Raw genomic sequence first — 14,128 nt, 5'->3', positions numbered from 1 at the left:
AATCCGACTCGATTCAAACAAAAAAAATCCGATTCGAATCCGTTCAAAAATAGTTCGAATCTGAATCCGACAAAATAAAACTGAACCCGAATAAGAGGCGGATCTAGATTCAAACCCGCAACCACCAACAAACGTAGGTTATACACTAACCATCTCAACCAACTTTCTTTAGTGTTTTAAATTTCACATTAATAACATTATATGTAGTATATTCTTTCAAATTAGAGGTTATTTAGTTTATTTATTCTTCACAAGATTAGAAAATAAATACATATGAGGTAAAAAAAAATTGTAACATTCTAGGCAACGCTCGCATCACACACTAGCTATACAAAACTTGAGCATAATTATCAAATTAAAGAAGTACAAAATACAAACCAGCAATTCGGGGCATTGCCCGAGACACACACTAGTTATCATATTACACATTGACACCTCTCACGTTAAATAAGCAAATTTAAGATAGATTTTTAGGATAAAAAAGTTATTTAGAGTTTTATTTATGATAGGATTTCTAATTTCCATAAGAATAAAATTACTTTAAAAAAATATCTTATAAATAATATTCGATAAAGCTAAACTTTTAGCCTGGTCACGATATATTTATGTAGGATAACAAATTATTAGAGTTTCATTTTCTATCAAATCAAATAATAATTGGTATGAATAAAAATTCCTAAGCAATCGTCTTTCAAAAAAAAAATTATAATAGTCAATCGTGCTATAGTGTAATGAAAAGAAAAAGATGATGAGGTATGACTTGTGAGGTTTAACAAAACTGAACCATATCAAGGAACAACAATTGACAAAGAGAAACAATTTTATTACTACTCCGTAGCCGGGAATCGAACTTGGGTCACCCGAATGACAGGCCCAAATACTTACCAGTTACCACTCTATTACAACAACCTTGATGAAGTTGTATAAGACTATAAAACAATTGTTTATGTATGGAAGTTCAATGGTTCTCCAAGTGAAAATTGAGAAATTAGTGTATAGTTGACTTTCTTTATGCTATTAGTTTTTTTACCAACCAATTTTTACGAAACTCATACAAGAAATAAGTAACACCACCATTAGCAAATCTGAGGTTAAGAATGTCTTCTTTTAAAATATTATGCTAAAGTCTGTATAGGTTATACTACATACTTGAAAATCATTAAGCAAGTTATATGTCACGAGGGCTCATGTAAGTGATGTTATGTAAGTGATGTAACAATAATATTTTATATGTGCTAATTAAATTCAAACTTTCAATAAATATATATTTTATAAGTCTGTTACAAAGTATTTTTATATAATGACAATTGTTTTAAAAGGTAATTAAAAATGAGATCCATTTAAGATTATTTAAATCAACTAATAATAAAAGGTTTACAACCTTATATGATTGCTATATTGTACTTCTTAATTTTTTTTAAAAGACACTGTAGATACTTTGCAAATCTGTATTATTAAATTAAATCAAGATTTGCCAAATTTTGAAGACTTAGGGAAAATCACTCATACATAAAATATTCCAAATTTATATCAATCTCTCATTTAGCTACAATATGGGTAGTCGTATTACCCGCCTGACAAACATGAGTACACTTAAAGATATTAAAATCACACCTTCTCCTAGAAATATCATTCAATTACATGAAAATAGGTGCAACACTCCAAATTGATTTTTTCGAATTGCTTTGACTATGCTACTTGTAACATTTTCAAGAACTACCAGATAGCTCAAGGTCTTTCCCAAAATTACCCACAACTTTATGAGCGGTAAAAATATATTTTTACTTTACTAATATGATTGTCAAGTGATTATTAATCCATGAGTAGAAAGTTTGAATAACATAGATATTTTTCTTATATATAATGTATATTTATTATATATATTGCACACTTACAAAATTAAATGGTAGCCTATGTCAAAATATACTAATTCAAAATGGATATATACCTCTTACAACAGTGTTTATATTAATGATATATTTTGAAATTTGGCATATAAATAAAAAAAGGTTAATCTTAAAATTGAATAAACTACTCGGGCATCGCACGGGCACAAAACTAGTATATATAAAGGGGAGTTTTTTCCCAAGATTTTAGAGAGCCACCTAGGATTTTTATTTTTTAAAAATTATTAGAGTGCCATATAGGATTAGTATTTTTAGAGCGTAACGTGTAGGTTTATGCCACGTAGGATTTTTATTTTAAAGTATCACGTAAGATTAAAATTAAAGGTTTAAATTTATTATAAAAATAAAATACTATCTTTTTAAATTGGAAATTTTATCTAAGAGAAAAGAAACAATTTATTTTATTTTATATATATATATATATATATATAAAATACTATTAAACTTAAAAATAAAATTCACGTTCAATTGATATTTAAAAAAATTGGATTAGTTAAAAAAATAATGAAAATATGACAAGCGATTATAATAAAATATTTTATAAAAAAATACTAATAAAAAAATGAAATCACGTCAAATTAAAAAAAATATCAATTTTCTCTCAAAAGAAAAAAAAAATCAGTTTTGGATTAGATACAAAAAAATAAGAAAAATCATTGAAATTAAACATATATCCTTTATCTTAATCTAGCAAAAAATAAATGTTCATCATTTATCATTTTACTCATTTAAAAGATTAAGTTCTACGTTAACAAAATTTATCAAATCTGAATAATAAAGTTTATCACCACTTTAAATCCAGTATTTTTTAAATCCTATATAAACTCATCTAATGTCCCACGCGATGAACGATGATCATCACCACTTTAAATCCAGGATCTTTTAAATCCTATATAAACTCATTTAATATCCCACGCGATGAGCGATGATCATAATTAAGAAGCCAGTTCAGTCATAAGTATTAATTTTGCAAGGATGTTAATTTTGCAAGGGGGCGTGTTTAATTATGCAACTTATCAATTGGCACGATCAACGATTGATTTACAATGGATGATGGAAGCCTAGAAGATTATATTTTCACCGTGTTCACAATTTGAAAAAAAGTTGGTTAAACAAGAACATGTAGTTTCACATATTTTATTTTCTTTCTATTTTTCTTCAAGAATTGGTTTGTATTGTTGTTTAAACATACAATTTACAAAATATAGTTTTTCAAACAATTTACAAAATATAGTTTTTCAAAAAAAAAAAACAATTTACAAAATATACCCTGTTTATTAGTAGAAACCCGTGCATTGCACGGGCTTAAATCTAGTATGAAATTAAAAAAATACTCACTCTGTCCCATAATACATGACACAGTCAAACATTGCACACATGCCAATATACTAGTTTGACTTTATTTTTATATAATTAAATATTAATAAAGATTATTTTAAAAATAATATTATGAAACTTTATATCTAACAACATATTTTATGATAAAATATATTTTTATTATGTTAGTAAAAAAATTATGGTTAAACATAATGCATGAATGGTGAAAAAAAGTCCAACGTCTCATGTATTATGGGGCGGAGGGAGTATTATTAGAGACCATACGAGCAATTATAAATGTATCACACATTATTCTAAAAAAAAATACTCGGATCAATCCAGATGTCCGAATAAATGGATCGGATTCGAGCCCTTAAGATGTGAGTCGGATTCGAACTCGAACTTGAGTCAATTGGATTCGGACCTGAGTCCACAATCCGAATATTAAACGGATCGGATTTGGAATTAGCCCCATCCGACCCGAATCCGATCCGTTGTCATTCCTAATTTTGAGGCTACTATATAATACAGAGTATTTCGTTTAGAGATGTGAGATCTTAAAGTATTTTAAGATTCTACTGTGTACTTTCTATGTTTATTTTTTTAGACCTTTTCAAAAAAAAAAAAAAAAATTCCCTATCTACATTTATTTGTCTTTGTGCTTTCATCAATCAAGCGAGTTTAAGAAGAAAGTTCTAACTTGGTTGATTTCTAGTGAAAATGAAGGTACCAGTGCACATCAGGTTTGTGTGTTAGTTTAGATTCATTCCTCTAAATTTTATTATTTTGGGGTTTATTGTTTAATTATGGGATTTTGGTAAACTAAGGTTTAGGGATTTCTTTGTTTGTATTTATAGTTGTTTCGGGTTTAAACAATGGGTCCTTCGTCGAGACCTTTCCAGTGGGCTGAAGATTGGACTCGGCCCAAGTGATGACTGGGACGAGGGTTTCCTGCACAACAAACACACGTAATCTGGCCTCGGTGGTTGTGCCGAGGAAGGCCCCTCCGATGCCGAAGTCAGTAAAGTGTTTCTAAAGAGAGAAAGCTATGCAAGAGTATTTATTGCTTGAGGCTTAATGTGAATGAATGTAGAAAGAGAGAACCGAAGACTTTTATACCTTGCTCAAATAGATTAAATAGGCCTTGGAGCCAAATGGGGTTGCCATGTTGACTGGGCCTTTGAATGACTTGGCATGCTTTTGGAGGGTTAAACCTTCTTTGACTTGTAATTGAATCATTCGTGGGCCGGCCCAATTAGAGTAAATTGGACCCAAACAACTTGCCCCCCCAGTCCTGGTTTGGAAGTTTGACGAATTGGGTTTTGACTTGCAAATTGGAGGGAAGTAAACGATTTAATTAGCATTTGAGTTTTTTGGAATTATTTTTGGATTTATTTGAAGCAATAACGGCTACTTGGAGTTAATAGGGAATTTAGAGAGTTTAGTGGGAGTTTAACGTGAGAAGCAGACGGAAGGGTGAAGCATTGAAGTGGAGTTAGTGGGGGCTTTAGTGGCACGAACTCCCAGAATTCCTGAGTTGGCAGGTATATTCACCACTCGTCCCACTCTCTCTCCTCATTGCAACTTTTGCTAAGTCCCAATTGCTTTTCTCTAATCACCACAATTAAAACCCTTTTCCTTTTTTCACTCATATTCAGCGATCCGAGGCTAAAGATCAAAATTTGTTGCTCCGAGCTTATAGATTGGAAAATTCCGCGTCTGACCAAGGTAATTTTCTTCGAAATTTCTTCGTTTTTCTTGCTTTTTCGAGTACCCCTATTTTCGCTCTTTCGCTTAACCACCTTTGATAATGGTTGGCGTTCACGATAAGAGGAAGGTTGAGGCTGAGCCGAGTATAGAAGAAGATGAGGAGATTCCGTAGTTGATTCTGCGGAGGAATCGTCCTTTGGTGATGATGCCACCTCTCAGTGACCGGAAACCTAGGGTTAGGACTGGTTCCGTCGCCAATCCTAGTTGCTATGCCATTAACGTTGTCCCAATTAGCGTCCTGCCACCCAGGGCCTCAAGTTCGACTAGCACCTCTGGCCGAAGCGGAGCTTCTGCATCTAGGCCGTTGGCTCCAGAGGAAAGGAAGTGGTTGGACAAGGCTGCGAATGCGGGCATCATGAGTTTCCCCCCGTATGATTGGTGGGTTGGGAATGACGCCGAATACAATTTTGCCGGGAAAATTGAGATTTGCTATGGAATTATGGAAGAAGATGGGTATTGGTACCGAATGCCCACTTCGGATGATCGGATTCATCGCCCTCTGCCAAGTTATATCGGAGTTTATGTCCGTCAGTTGCAATACAGGCTTCGGTTCCCACTCCATTCCTTTATAACCCACGTACTAAATATTTACAACATCTCGTTGTGCCAGTTGACGCCGGTGAGTATCCGAAGGTTGATGACATAACTTTGGGTATGTTTGTTTTTCGGATTTAAGCCCAATGTTTATTGCTTCTGCTGTATCCACAAACTGGTTCCTAATGTTCAAGCGAACAAACATAACAGCCCCGGCTGGTGGCAAATTGAAGATGAGAAGGGCTATCTCACAGTCTGGCTGAATGATACCTTTGACAAAGACTATGGATCTGGGTAAGGGCGCCCCAAAATCTAGAACACCCAAACTACTTCGGAGCACCGAGGTACCTGAGGCAGCCAGATTTTAACATGTCTAGCATCAGTCTTGATGAATTCACTCCCCTGGACCGAAAGCAAATGAGCCATTTCGGCCGGTCTAAAGTGCCTGGGGCCACAGGCCGAAACGCGATCGTTCCCACTACTTGGTTGCCTTGCTGCAACTATATCTTCAGCGAGAAGATGCTTGCTGTCATCGGCCTCAGCCAAAAGTACCAAGGCGGTAAGGAGCTCGATTGGGGCCGAGGACTCCATTTATTTTCTTTTTTGTTTTTCACTGTCTGCTTTCCCTTGCGAGACTAATTGTCATTTTGCTTTTTCAGTGTTATTTGAAGAGAACTCGGGCATTAAGTACGAGGTGCTCGGGATCACTTAGGAGAGGGATCCGATCACAAATACGCCTCCCATCACTGATCCGAAGGATCGACCGCTCTCTCTGCACACTAAAAGATTTGAGATAGTCAGCACTGCCGAGTACCAGCAGCAGAAACATTGGTGGGAAAAGCGTGACCCGTACTTCCCTTTGAACGCTAAAGAACAAGAAGCTGCAGCCCGTGCTTCTTCAGTTGCTGGAGCTTCTACTCTTGTTGCTGAGCGAGTTACTCCAGCTGCCCCAGGAGTTGAAGAGGACGAAGACGAAGACAAAGACGAGTGTCTTCTCAAGACTTCGGTAAGCTTTCAGCCTTGACTTGTCTTTTGATTACTTCTTGTTGTTGTTTGTTTTGTTTATTTTACTTATACAGCTCTCTGCCCCCCTTATTCTTCCTTCTGCAGTCTTACGAAGAAGAGAGAGAAAAAGGAAAAGCTACTGAAGCTGTCCAAGACCTTTCTTCGAACGGAAAAATGACTGGGCCGAAGAGGAGATTTATCATAAGGTCGGGGCAATTTCAGGTGGCCCCTGTTCCCGCAAAGAAGCCTCGGCTCGAGGAGGAGAAGATAGAAGAGCAGGTTCCTCTTCTTGGGCCAATTGAAGGAATTGCCGAGGAGAAAGCCGAAGATCAGACACCTCATTCTGACCCGTAATCTGAAGTTCAAGAAGCTCAGTCCAAAGATAGGACTCCTCATACATCTCCGCCGCACCACGATGGGCCCTTCACTAAGGAGATTCAACATGAGGCTGATGCCTTGGAGGATTTGCTAGACCACCCCGAAGAGGAGGTGTAGATCTTGGATGGGAAGCCCAAGGGTTTCGAGGCTGAAACCTTGAAGGGTGCTGAGACTGTGAAGGGAACTGACATGCCTTCAACTTCTGTGGATCACTCTTTCCGAACCTTCCTGTCTACAGACATGGGGTTCGAATCAGCTCCACTACTTCATGTCCCTGACAGCAGTAGGGACACACTTCGGTCCCACCGAGATTCGGCAATTGCCTTCTTCGGCGACCTGTCTAGCAAGTTTAAGCTGGAGAAGGCGAAGATATGGTCTCTTTGGGCTGCTGTTGTGGCTGAGCCAACTGTGAGGATCCCAGATCCTTTCGCTGAGACTCAGAGGTTGCTGATGCTCGTAAAGTTTCTAACCCTTAAGCATTTTTTTTAACTCATTTTGCCTCGGCTAACCCTTTCCCCGCCTTGCAGGCTGTGCAGAATCATACCTTAGCCGTCGGGATGAATGACGAGCTTCGGTTCAAGCATGAGGAGGTTGAGGTCAGGGCCAACCTTGTTGGACTCAGGGCCAAAGCTGCTGAGGAAGAGGCTGCTGCAGCCAAAGAAAGTGCTGACATTGTTCTCTAAAACTTGGAGAAATATGTCTTTTCTGTCATGGGTCAGGGAGCTGAGCTACTTAGGAAGTATGAGGTTGAGGATATTCTTGGCCTCGAGTCCCGGATCTAAGAGATTCAGCAGCAAAAGAATGAAACTCAGCAGATGATGGCCAAGGACTTTCGACAAAGGTCTCTCATTGCCGAGGAGGAGTCGATGAAAAAGCAAACCGATCTGAAGGATGAAATTCAGCGGCTGTAAATGAGTTGAAGGCGCAGTAGGCAGAGTCCTCCAAAACTCAGGCCGAGCTTAAGAAAGCTCAGAAGCTGCTTGAAGTTAGAGTTTACATCGAGGCTGAGTACGCTGAGGGTTATGAGAACGGTTTTAACGTAGCTCGGCGGCTCGCCTTTCATGCTGAACCGAGCATCAATTGGGACCAAGTAGAGACTTGGGCCTTAGATGAAATGGATGTTCACAAGGTGAACCCCAACTAGGCCGAGATCGACTTCGTAGCCTGTCAAGCTGAAGTTGAGGCCAAAGAGAAGGAGGAAGCTGAAAGGGAAGACAGGGAAGCAGCTCACAAGCTGGAAGTCGAGAAGGCTTTAGCTCATCCTACTTCATCCTCACCTGTTGCAACCTCTCGTGGCCCAAACGTTGCTCCTCAGCCTGACCCTGAAAATGCTGAAGCATAAGAACTCTTGTAGTCGTCTACAGAATCTTGCGAATCATCTCAGCATTGAATTTAAATATGTCGCATCTGTTTTGCCTTTTGCTTCAGCTTGCCTTGATGTACAAACTCTTTATCTGCTTTTGATTTTTAAGTAGTTGTACTTAGCTCGGCAACTATATTTTTCCGTCTTGTGAACGGCTGCCAACTTAGAATGTTTCTTCAAACTTGAATTTCTGTAGCTCGATGATCCGAACATAACTTGCTTACTTTAAATGCGGTGCTTCTCTTTCCAACTATTTTTCTCACTTGCTTAAGTTATGCAATTTGCATTTTTATTTATTTTGCATAATTTTTCTAAGTGTTGAGCTTCGACTTGGACCTATTCGGTCCTTTTTGCTGGAAGAGTACGACTGAGTTGTCTGCTAGAGTGCTTCTTGCCCCCCAGAAATCCGAATAATGAAACTTTAGATTTTTAAGGTGTTTGCTTGGTTTTACTTGTGCAGACGAAGTCCTGCTTCGCCCTGCTTTGTACCACTTAGAAATTTTTTTGAAGTTTATGTTCTTTTTCTTTTTTTTTTCTTTTTTTTTTGAGGAATCTATGAGTTTGCTGCTCAGAAGCCTTGGACTCTGAAAGCAGTATTCTCTCGACCCTTAAAATTTTTTCGGGGAATGACTATCCAAAGCACAATACTAGAGGTTGAAAATGCCTCGGATATAACTCCTCTGAAGCACGATGCCGACGCTTGGCTATGCTTCACATTCATCCATGGCCCCTTTGCCCCAAGGAACTGATTTATTCGAAGTACCATGCCTTCATATGGCTATACTTCGCTTGTGAAATCATTGTTCCTTGTTGGATGGGTTTAGAAGCAATCCAAAGTACAGTGCCAATGTTGGGTTATACTTGGGACAGTGCCGAAGAAACCTTTAAAAAAAACATAAAAAACAGAAAATAGAAACTTGAAAATTTGATAAGAAAGGTGGCTCAATGGCCTTTCATTAGTTTTAGAAGATGCACTTACATAGATTGTTCTTCCCCGAAGGGCTCATACATGAAATTCTTTCAGTACATCAGCGTTTCAGTGGTTCTTCAACTCAGTTCCATCCAACTGACAAAGTCGGTAGGTTCCAAGTTGAAGTTCATCATAAATTTCATAAGATCCCTACCAAGTGGCCGAGAGTTTCCCATGAATGCGGCCTTTTTGTACTGCTGCAGCATTTCGAAGGACCAAGTCCCCAATTTTAAGTGGTCTTGCATTAACCCTTCGATTTTAGAACTTGCTGATTCTTTGCTTGTATGCAGCCATTTTGTCTCTAGCCAAATCTCTGACTTCGTCCAGAAAATTGAGGGATTCATTCAAAAGCTGCTCATTTTCTTCGGCTGAGAAGTGGTGCACTCGCGACTTTTTTGTGCCTATTTCTACTGGGAGCACGGCTTCGGACCTATACTAGCTTAAATGGTGAATGTTCCGCAGCCTCTTTTTCAGTTGTCTGAAGTGACCAGAGGGTTCCAGGAAATTCCTCTATCCATTTGGGCTTTTGATCCTCCACTCTCTTCTTGAGTGCGTTGAGAATCTGCTTATTTACTTCTTCGGCTTGACCGTTGCTCTGCGGATGGCAAATCGCAGAATAGGCCAGCTTGATGCTAAACTGATCGGTATACCGCCTCAGCGGAAGATTGTCAAATTGCCTCCTGTGATCAAAGACAAAAACCTTTGGGATGCCGAAGCGAGTGATAATGTTCTACCAGATGAACTTCCTGACAGTTTGCTCAGTGATGTTCAAGGCTGCTTTGGCCTCGATCCATTTGCTGAAATAGTCAATGGCGACTATCAGCCATCTTTTCTGGTACGGAGCATCGAGAAACGACCCTAAGATATCCAGCCCTCATTGAGTAAATGGAAGAGGATTAAGAATCGGCTGGACATCTCGGGCTGGTTGATGAATAACTGGTGCGAATTTTGGCATTTTTCGCATTTTCCTTTACTTCCAGGACCATGGTGGGTTAGTAGTATCCTGCCCTTAATGCCTTGTGGGCTAAAATTTTTCCCCCTATGTGGTTTCCGCAGATGCTGAGGTTGATTTCTCGAAGGATATAGTCAGCATATGTTGGTCCCACGCACTTCAGTAATGGGGATGAGAACGATTTTTTTCAGTAGCTTTCCTCTAAAGATGATGAATCTTGAGCTCATTCTCTTCAACCTAGAGGCTAAGTTTTTGTCCTTGGGAATTTCTCCCCAAAGCTTGTAAGCTAGGATGGGGTCCATCCAGCTGGGCTCACGTGTGATGCAACAACAGATTTCAGGTGCTTCATCGACACTTTTTTCTCGTCGCACCTCCACATATACAAATTGGTTCAGCTCGATTAGAGTCGAACTTGCAAGTTTGGAGAGTGCACCGGCTTGTGCGTTCGAACCCCTTAGGATCAGTTCGACTTCAAAAGTTCTTAGCTTCGCAATTATCGTTTTGATTTTTGTGAGGTAAGCAATCATCGAGGGCTCTTTTGCCTCGTACTCGCCTCGGATCTGATTTGCGACGAGTTGAGAGTCTATCTTCAAGCAGACATGCTCGGCTTCCAGTGATATGCGCAATTCTAGGCCAACAATTACTGCCTCATATTCTGCTTTGTTGTTCAAAGTTCGGAATGCAAATTTGAGTGCATACTAAAAGGACTTGCCTTCAGGCGAGGTAAGTACTATCCTTGCCCTCGAACCATTTACGGTGGAGGATCCATTCGTAAAAACGGTCCATGTCTTTTTATCTTCGTCTAGCGTTTCCTGGTACGAACATTCGGCCAGGATGTCCACTAGAGCTTCAGCCTTGATGGCTGCCCTCGCCTGATAGCTTATGCTAAACTCGGTGAGTTCGAAGGCCCACTTTGCAAGCCTACTGGATTTTTCCACTTTGCCGAGGACTTTTTCCAGAGGCTGATCAGTTAAGACTACTTTTTGATGACAATCAAAATAGGGCCTCAGCTTCCGAGCGACTACCACTACTGCATATGCAACTTTTTCGAGCAGGGGGTAACGAGTCTCGACATGCGTCAAAGTATGGCTGACGAAGTAGATCGACTTTTGAACCTTGTCTCTCTCCTTTAGCAGAACCGCGCTTATAGTGGCAGGGTTGACTGCCACGTATAAGTATAAGGTTTCCCCTTCGGCTGGTCGTGCCAGCGTCGGGAGTTAAGCCAGGTGCTCACGGAGCTGCTTGAAGGCCTCTTTTTGCTCATCTTCCCAGATAAGCTCCTTCGTTTTGGGAAACTTCAGGGCCTTGAAGAATGGTAAGCCCTTGTCCGAAGCTTTGGAGATGAACCTGGACAAGCCTGCCATTCTCCCGGTCGGCCGCTGAACATCTCTCTTTTTTTTCGGCTCGAGGAGATCAAGTGCGACTTTTATTCTGGCGGGATTGGCATCAATCCCCCTCTTGCTAACCATGAAGCCCAGAAACTTGCCTGACTTCACGCCGAAGACACACTTCTTCGGATTCAGCTTCATTTGTAATTTCCTTAAGGTTACATATGTCTTGGCCAAGTATGCAACATGGTCTTTATCTTTTTTACTTTTGACAATAGAATAGTCTACATAGACCTCCATGTTCATCCTTTTTGCTCGGCGAAGACTTGATCCACCAGCCTTTGATATATTGCCACGACATTTTTCAATCCGAAGAGCATCATTTTGTAATTGTACACCCCGGCGTTCATAACGAATGCCCTTTTTCACGGTCGTCGGGATGCATGAAATTTTGATGATACCCCGAGAATGCGTCCATGAAACTAAGTAGAGCATGAACACTTGTCGAATCAACTAGTTAATCGATCCTCGGCAAGGGATAAAAGTCCTTCGGACAGGCTCTTTATAGGTCCGTGAAGTCAACGCACATTCTCCAGGTGTCATTTGCCTTCTGAACCATTACAACATTAGCCAGCCATTCCGGATACATGCAGGGTTCGATGAAGCCTGCTGTAACACCCCCAATTCTCCCTCTACGGAAATACCAGTATAATATGTATAATTATACCATAAAGATAGACTTAGGCGTATTACCACCGTGTGATTACGCAAGGTTACTCAAAACTACTAACTCAAACCAAAACTTTGTAGTGAAAACTCAAACTCTTTCTTTATTAATAACTAATATGAATAAAAACCATTGTCATGAGTACTCAATATAGAAATAAAGGCCAACATTCCTAGATCTAGGTGAAGCATATCCCAGGACTCCCAAATGCTCATTCATTGACTCCACCTGAAAATATTACACATTTCTTACCATGAAGGTAACCATGAAAGGAATGGTGTCCTTACAACAAGTGTATTATTCCGATAGAGGGTTCGAAACTAATTAGGAAAGCTAATTATTCCGTGAGGTCAAGTGATCGGAATGCCTAGCTAGAGGCCGCTTCTGATCAGTAATATTAATGAATAATTAATATTACAACTTGCTCTTGACTGAACCCTTCGGGTCACAACCAATCGTGTAACCAAACCAAGGCGAGAATTAATCCGTAGAATTAATTGAGTTGACAGAGATTTTACTAACTAAGACGTCGGATTCCGAGCTTAGAGCGTCGAAGCCGAGCGTTGTACGTCGAGTCAATTTATGCAATCGACGAGACGAGAAAATAAGTCAAATGACAAGTCATCGCAAAAGACCTAGCCTCAGATTGGCCTAGCCAACCGAGGACTAGGCAACATTAGCTAGCATGGCTGCTAGCCATGGACTAGCCTCGACCGCAAGCCCAACAGCCACGCATGTGCACTGGCCGGGTGTGCTGTCCGAGCTAGCTAGCTAGCAGCACAAGGACTCGCAAGCAATGGTTGGGTGAGCTTGCAGCGCTAGCATCGGCCCACAAGCATGCGAGCAGGCCGATGCTAGTAGCACTAGCATTAGCATTAGCCCGCAAGCACGCGAGCAAGCCTAGCAGCAGCCTGCTAGCGCCCAACAGCTCTCGTGGGTTTGCGACGTGCTAGCAGGCCCAGCCAAGGGCAAGACCGCCAGCTGGGCGTGCCTTGGAGCCTAAGGCTTGAGGTCGGTCTTCCTTGTGTTGACCAAGTGTGAGTTGGTGGGTTAATGCTTGCTCTCCAAGAATAGGTTTGTGGTCCTTACCTACTCCCTCCCTCATGTTGACACTTGTCATTTGACTATTGCATAACTTATTTAATTTAATTTGGAATTAAATTAATTGCTTATTTTCACATTTCACCACTTCTTCCATGTAGAAAGTTGATGGAAACCCTTGGGAGTATTTCCCTATAAATACCCACCTTGGGTATTGGGAATACTCACTTGAGTAGAACTCAAATGGAATCTCCTATTAAGTGAGAAAGCCTTAAGTTCGTAAAACTCTTGTAATTTTGGTCTAGCCCCGTCTAAGTTACGGGGTAGGGGCCAGTTCGGTAATCGAGGGTGTGAGACGTCGGAGGTCTTGCGTTTGCGGGGCTTAAAGTTTTCCATGTCCGAGCTCGATTAGTGAGCGAAGCACGCGTCAAGGGTGAGCTTATTTATCACTCTTCTCTTTGTGTGTTTGTGTTTTATTTGTTTGCATGCTATTTTATTATGTTGTAATTGTTATGCATGCGATCCGGTTTTCGGGTTATGTTTCTGCGCGATGTCGGACACCTCAAAACCCAACAGCAGTATAAGAGCCTCTTGCATTTAATTTTTACAACTAAAAAAGAATTAATTAAGGTGATTTAAATGGATTTAAATTTCTGGTTTAGCATCCTAATTAGATTAGGACCTCGTTTTTAATTAGATTAAAATCGTACTTATGCTATTTTTGGACTACGAACCTTGATTTCGACTCTAAAATAGTGAATTTTGGGTGGAATCGACATTCTAAGTCATTCTTTATCCACTAAGTGTTTAAAAATGACCTTCTAAAAGCCAAAATC

This window comes from Chenopodium quinoa, unplaced genomic scaffold, assembly GCF_001683475.1.
Source record: "Chenopodium quinoa cultivar QQ74 unplaced genomic scaffold, ASM168347v1, whole genome shotgun sequence".
Classification (NCBI taxonomy): Eukaryota; Viridiplantae; Streptophyta; class Magnoliopsida; order Caryophyllales; family Amaranthaceae; genus Chenopodium; species Chenopodium quinoa.
This window is presented reverse-complemented; position numbering follows the sequence as displayed.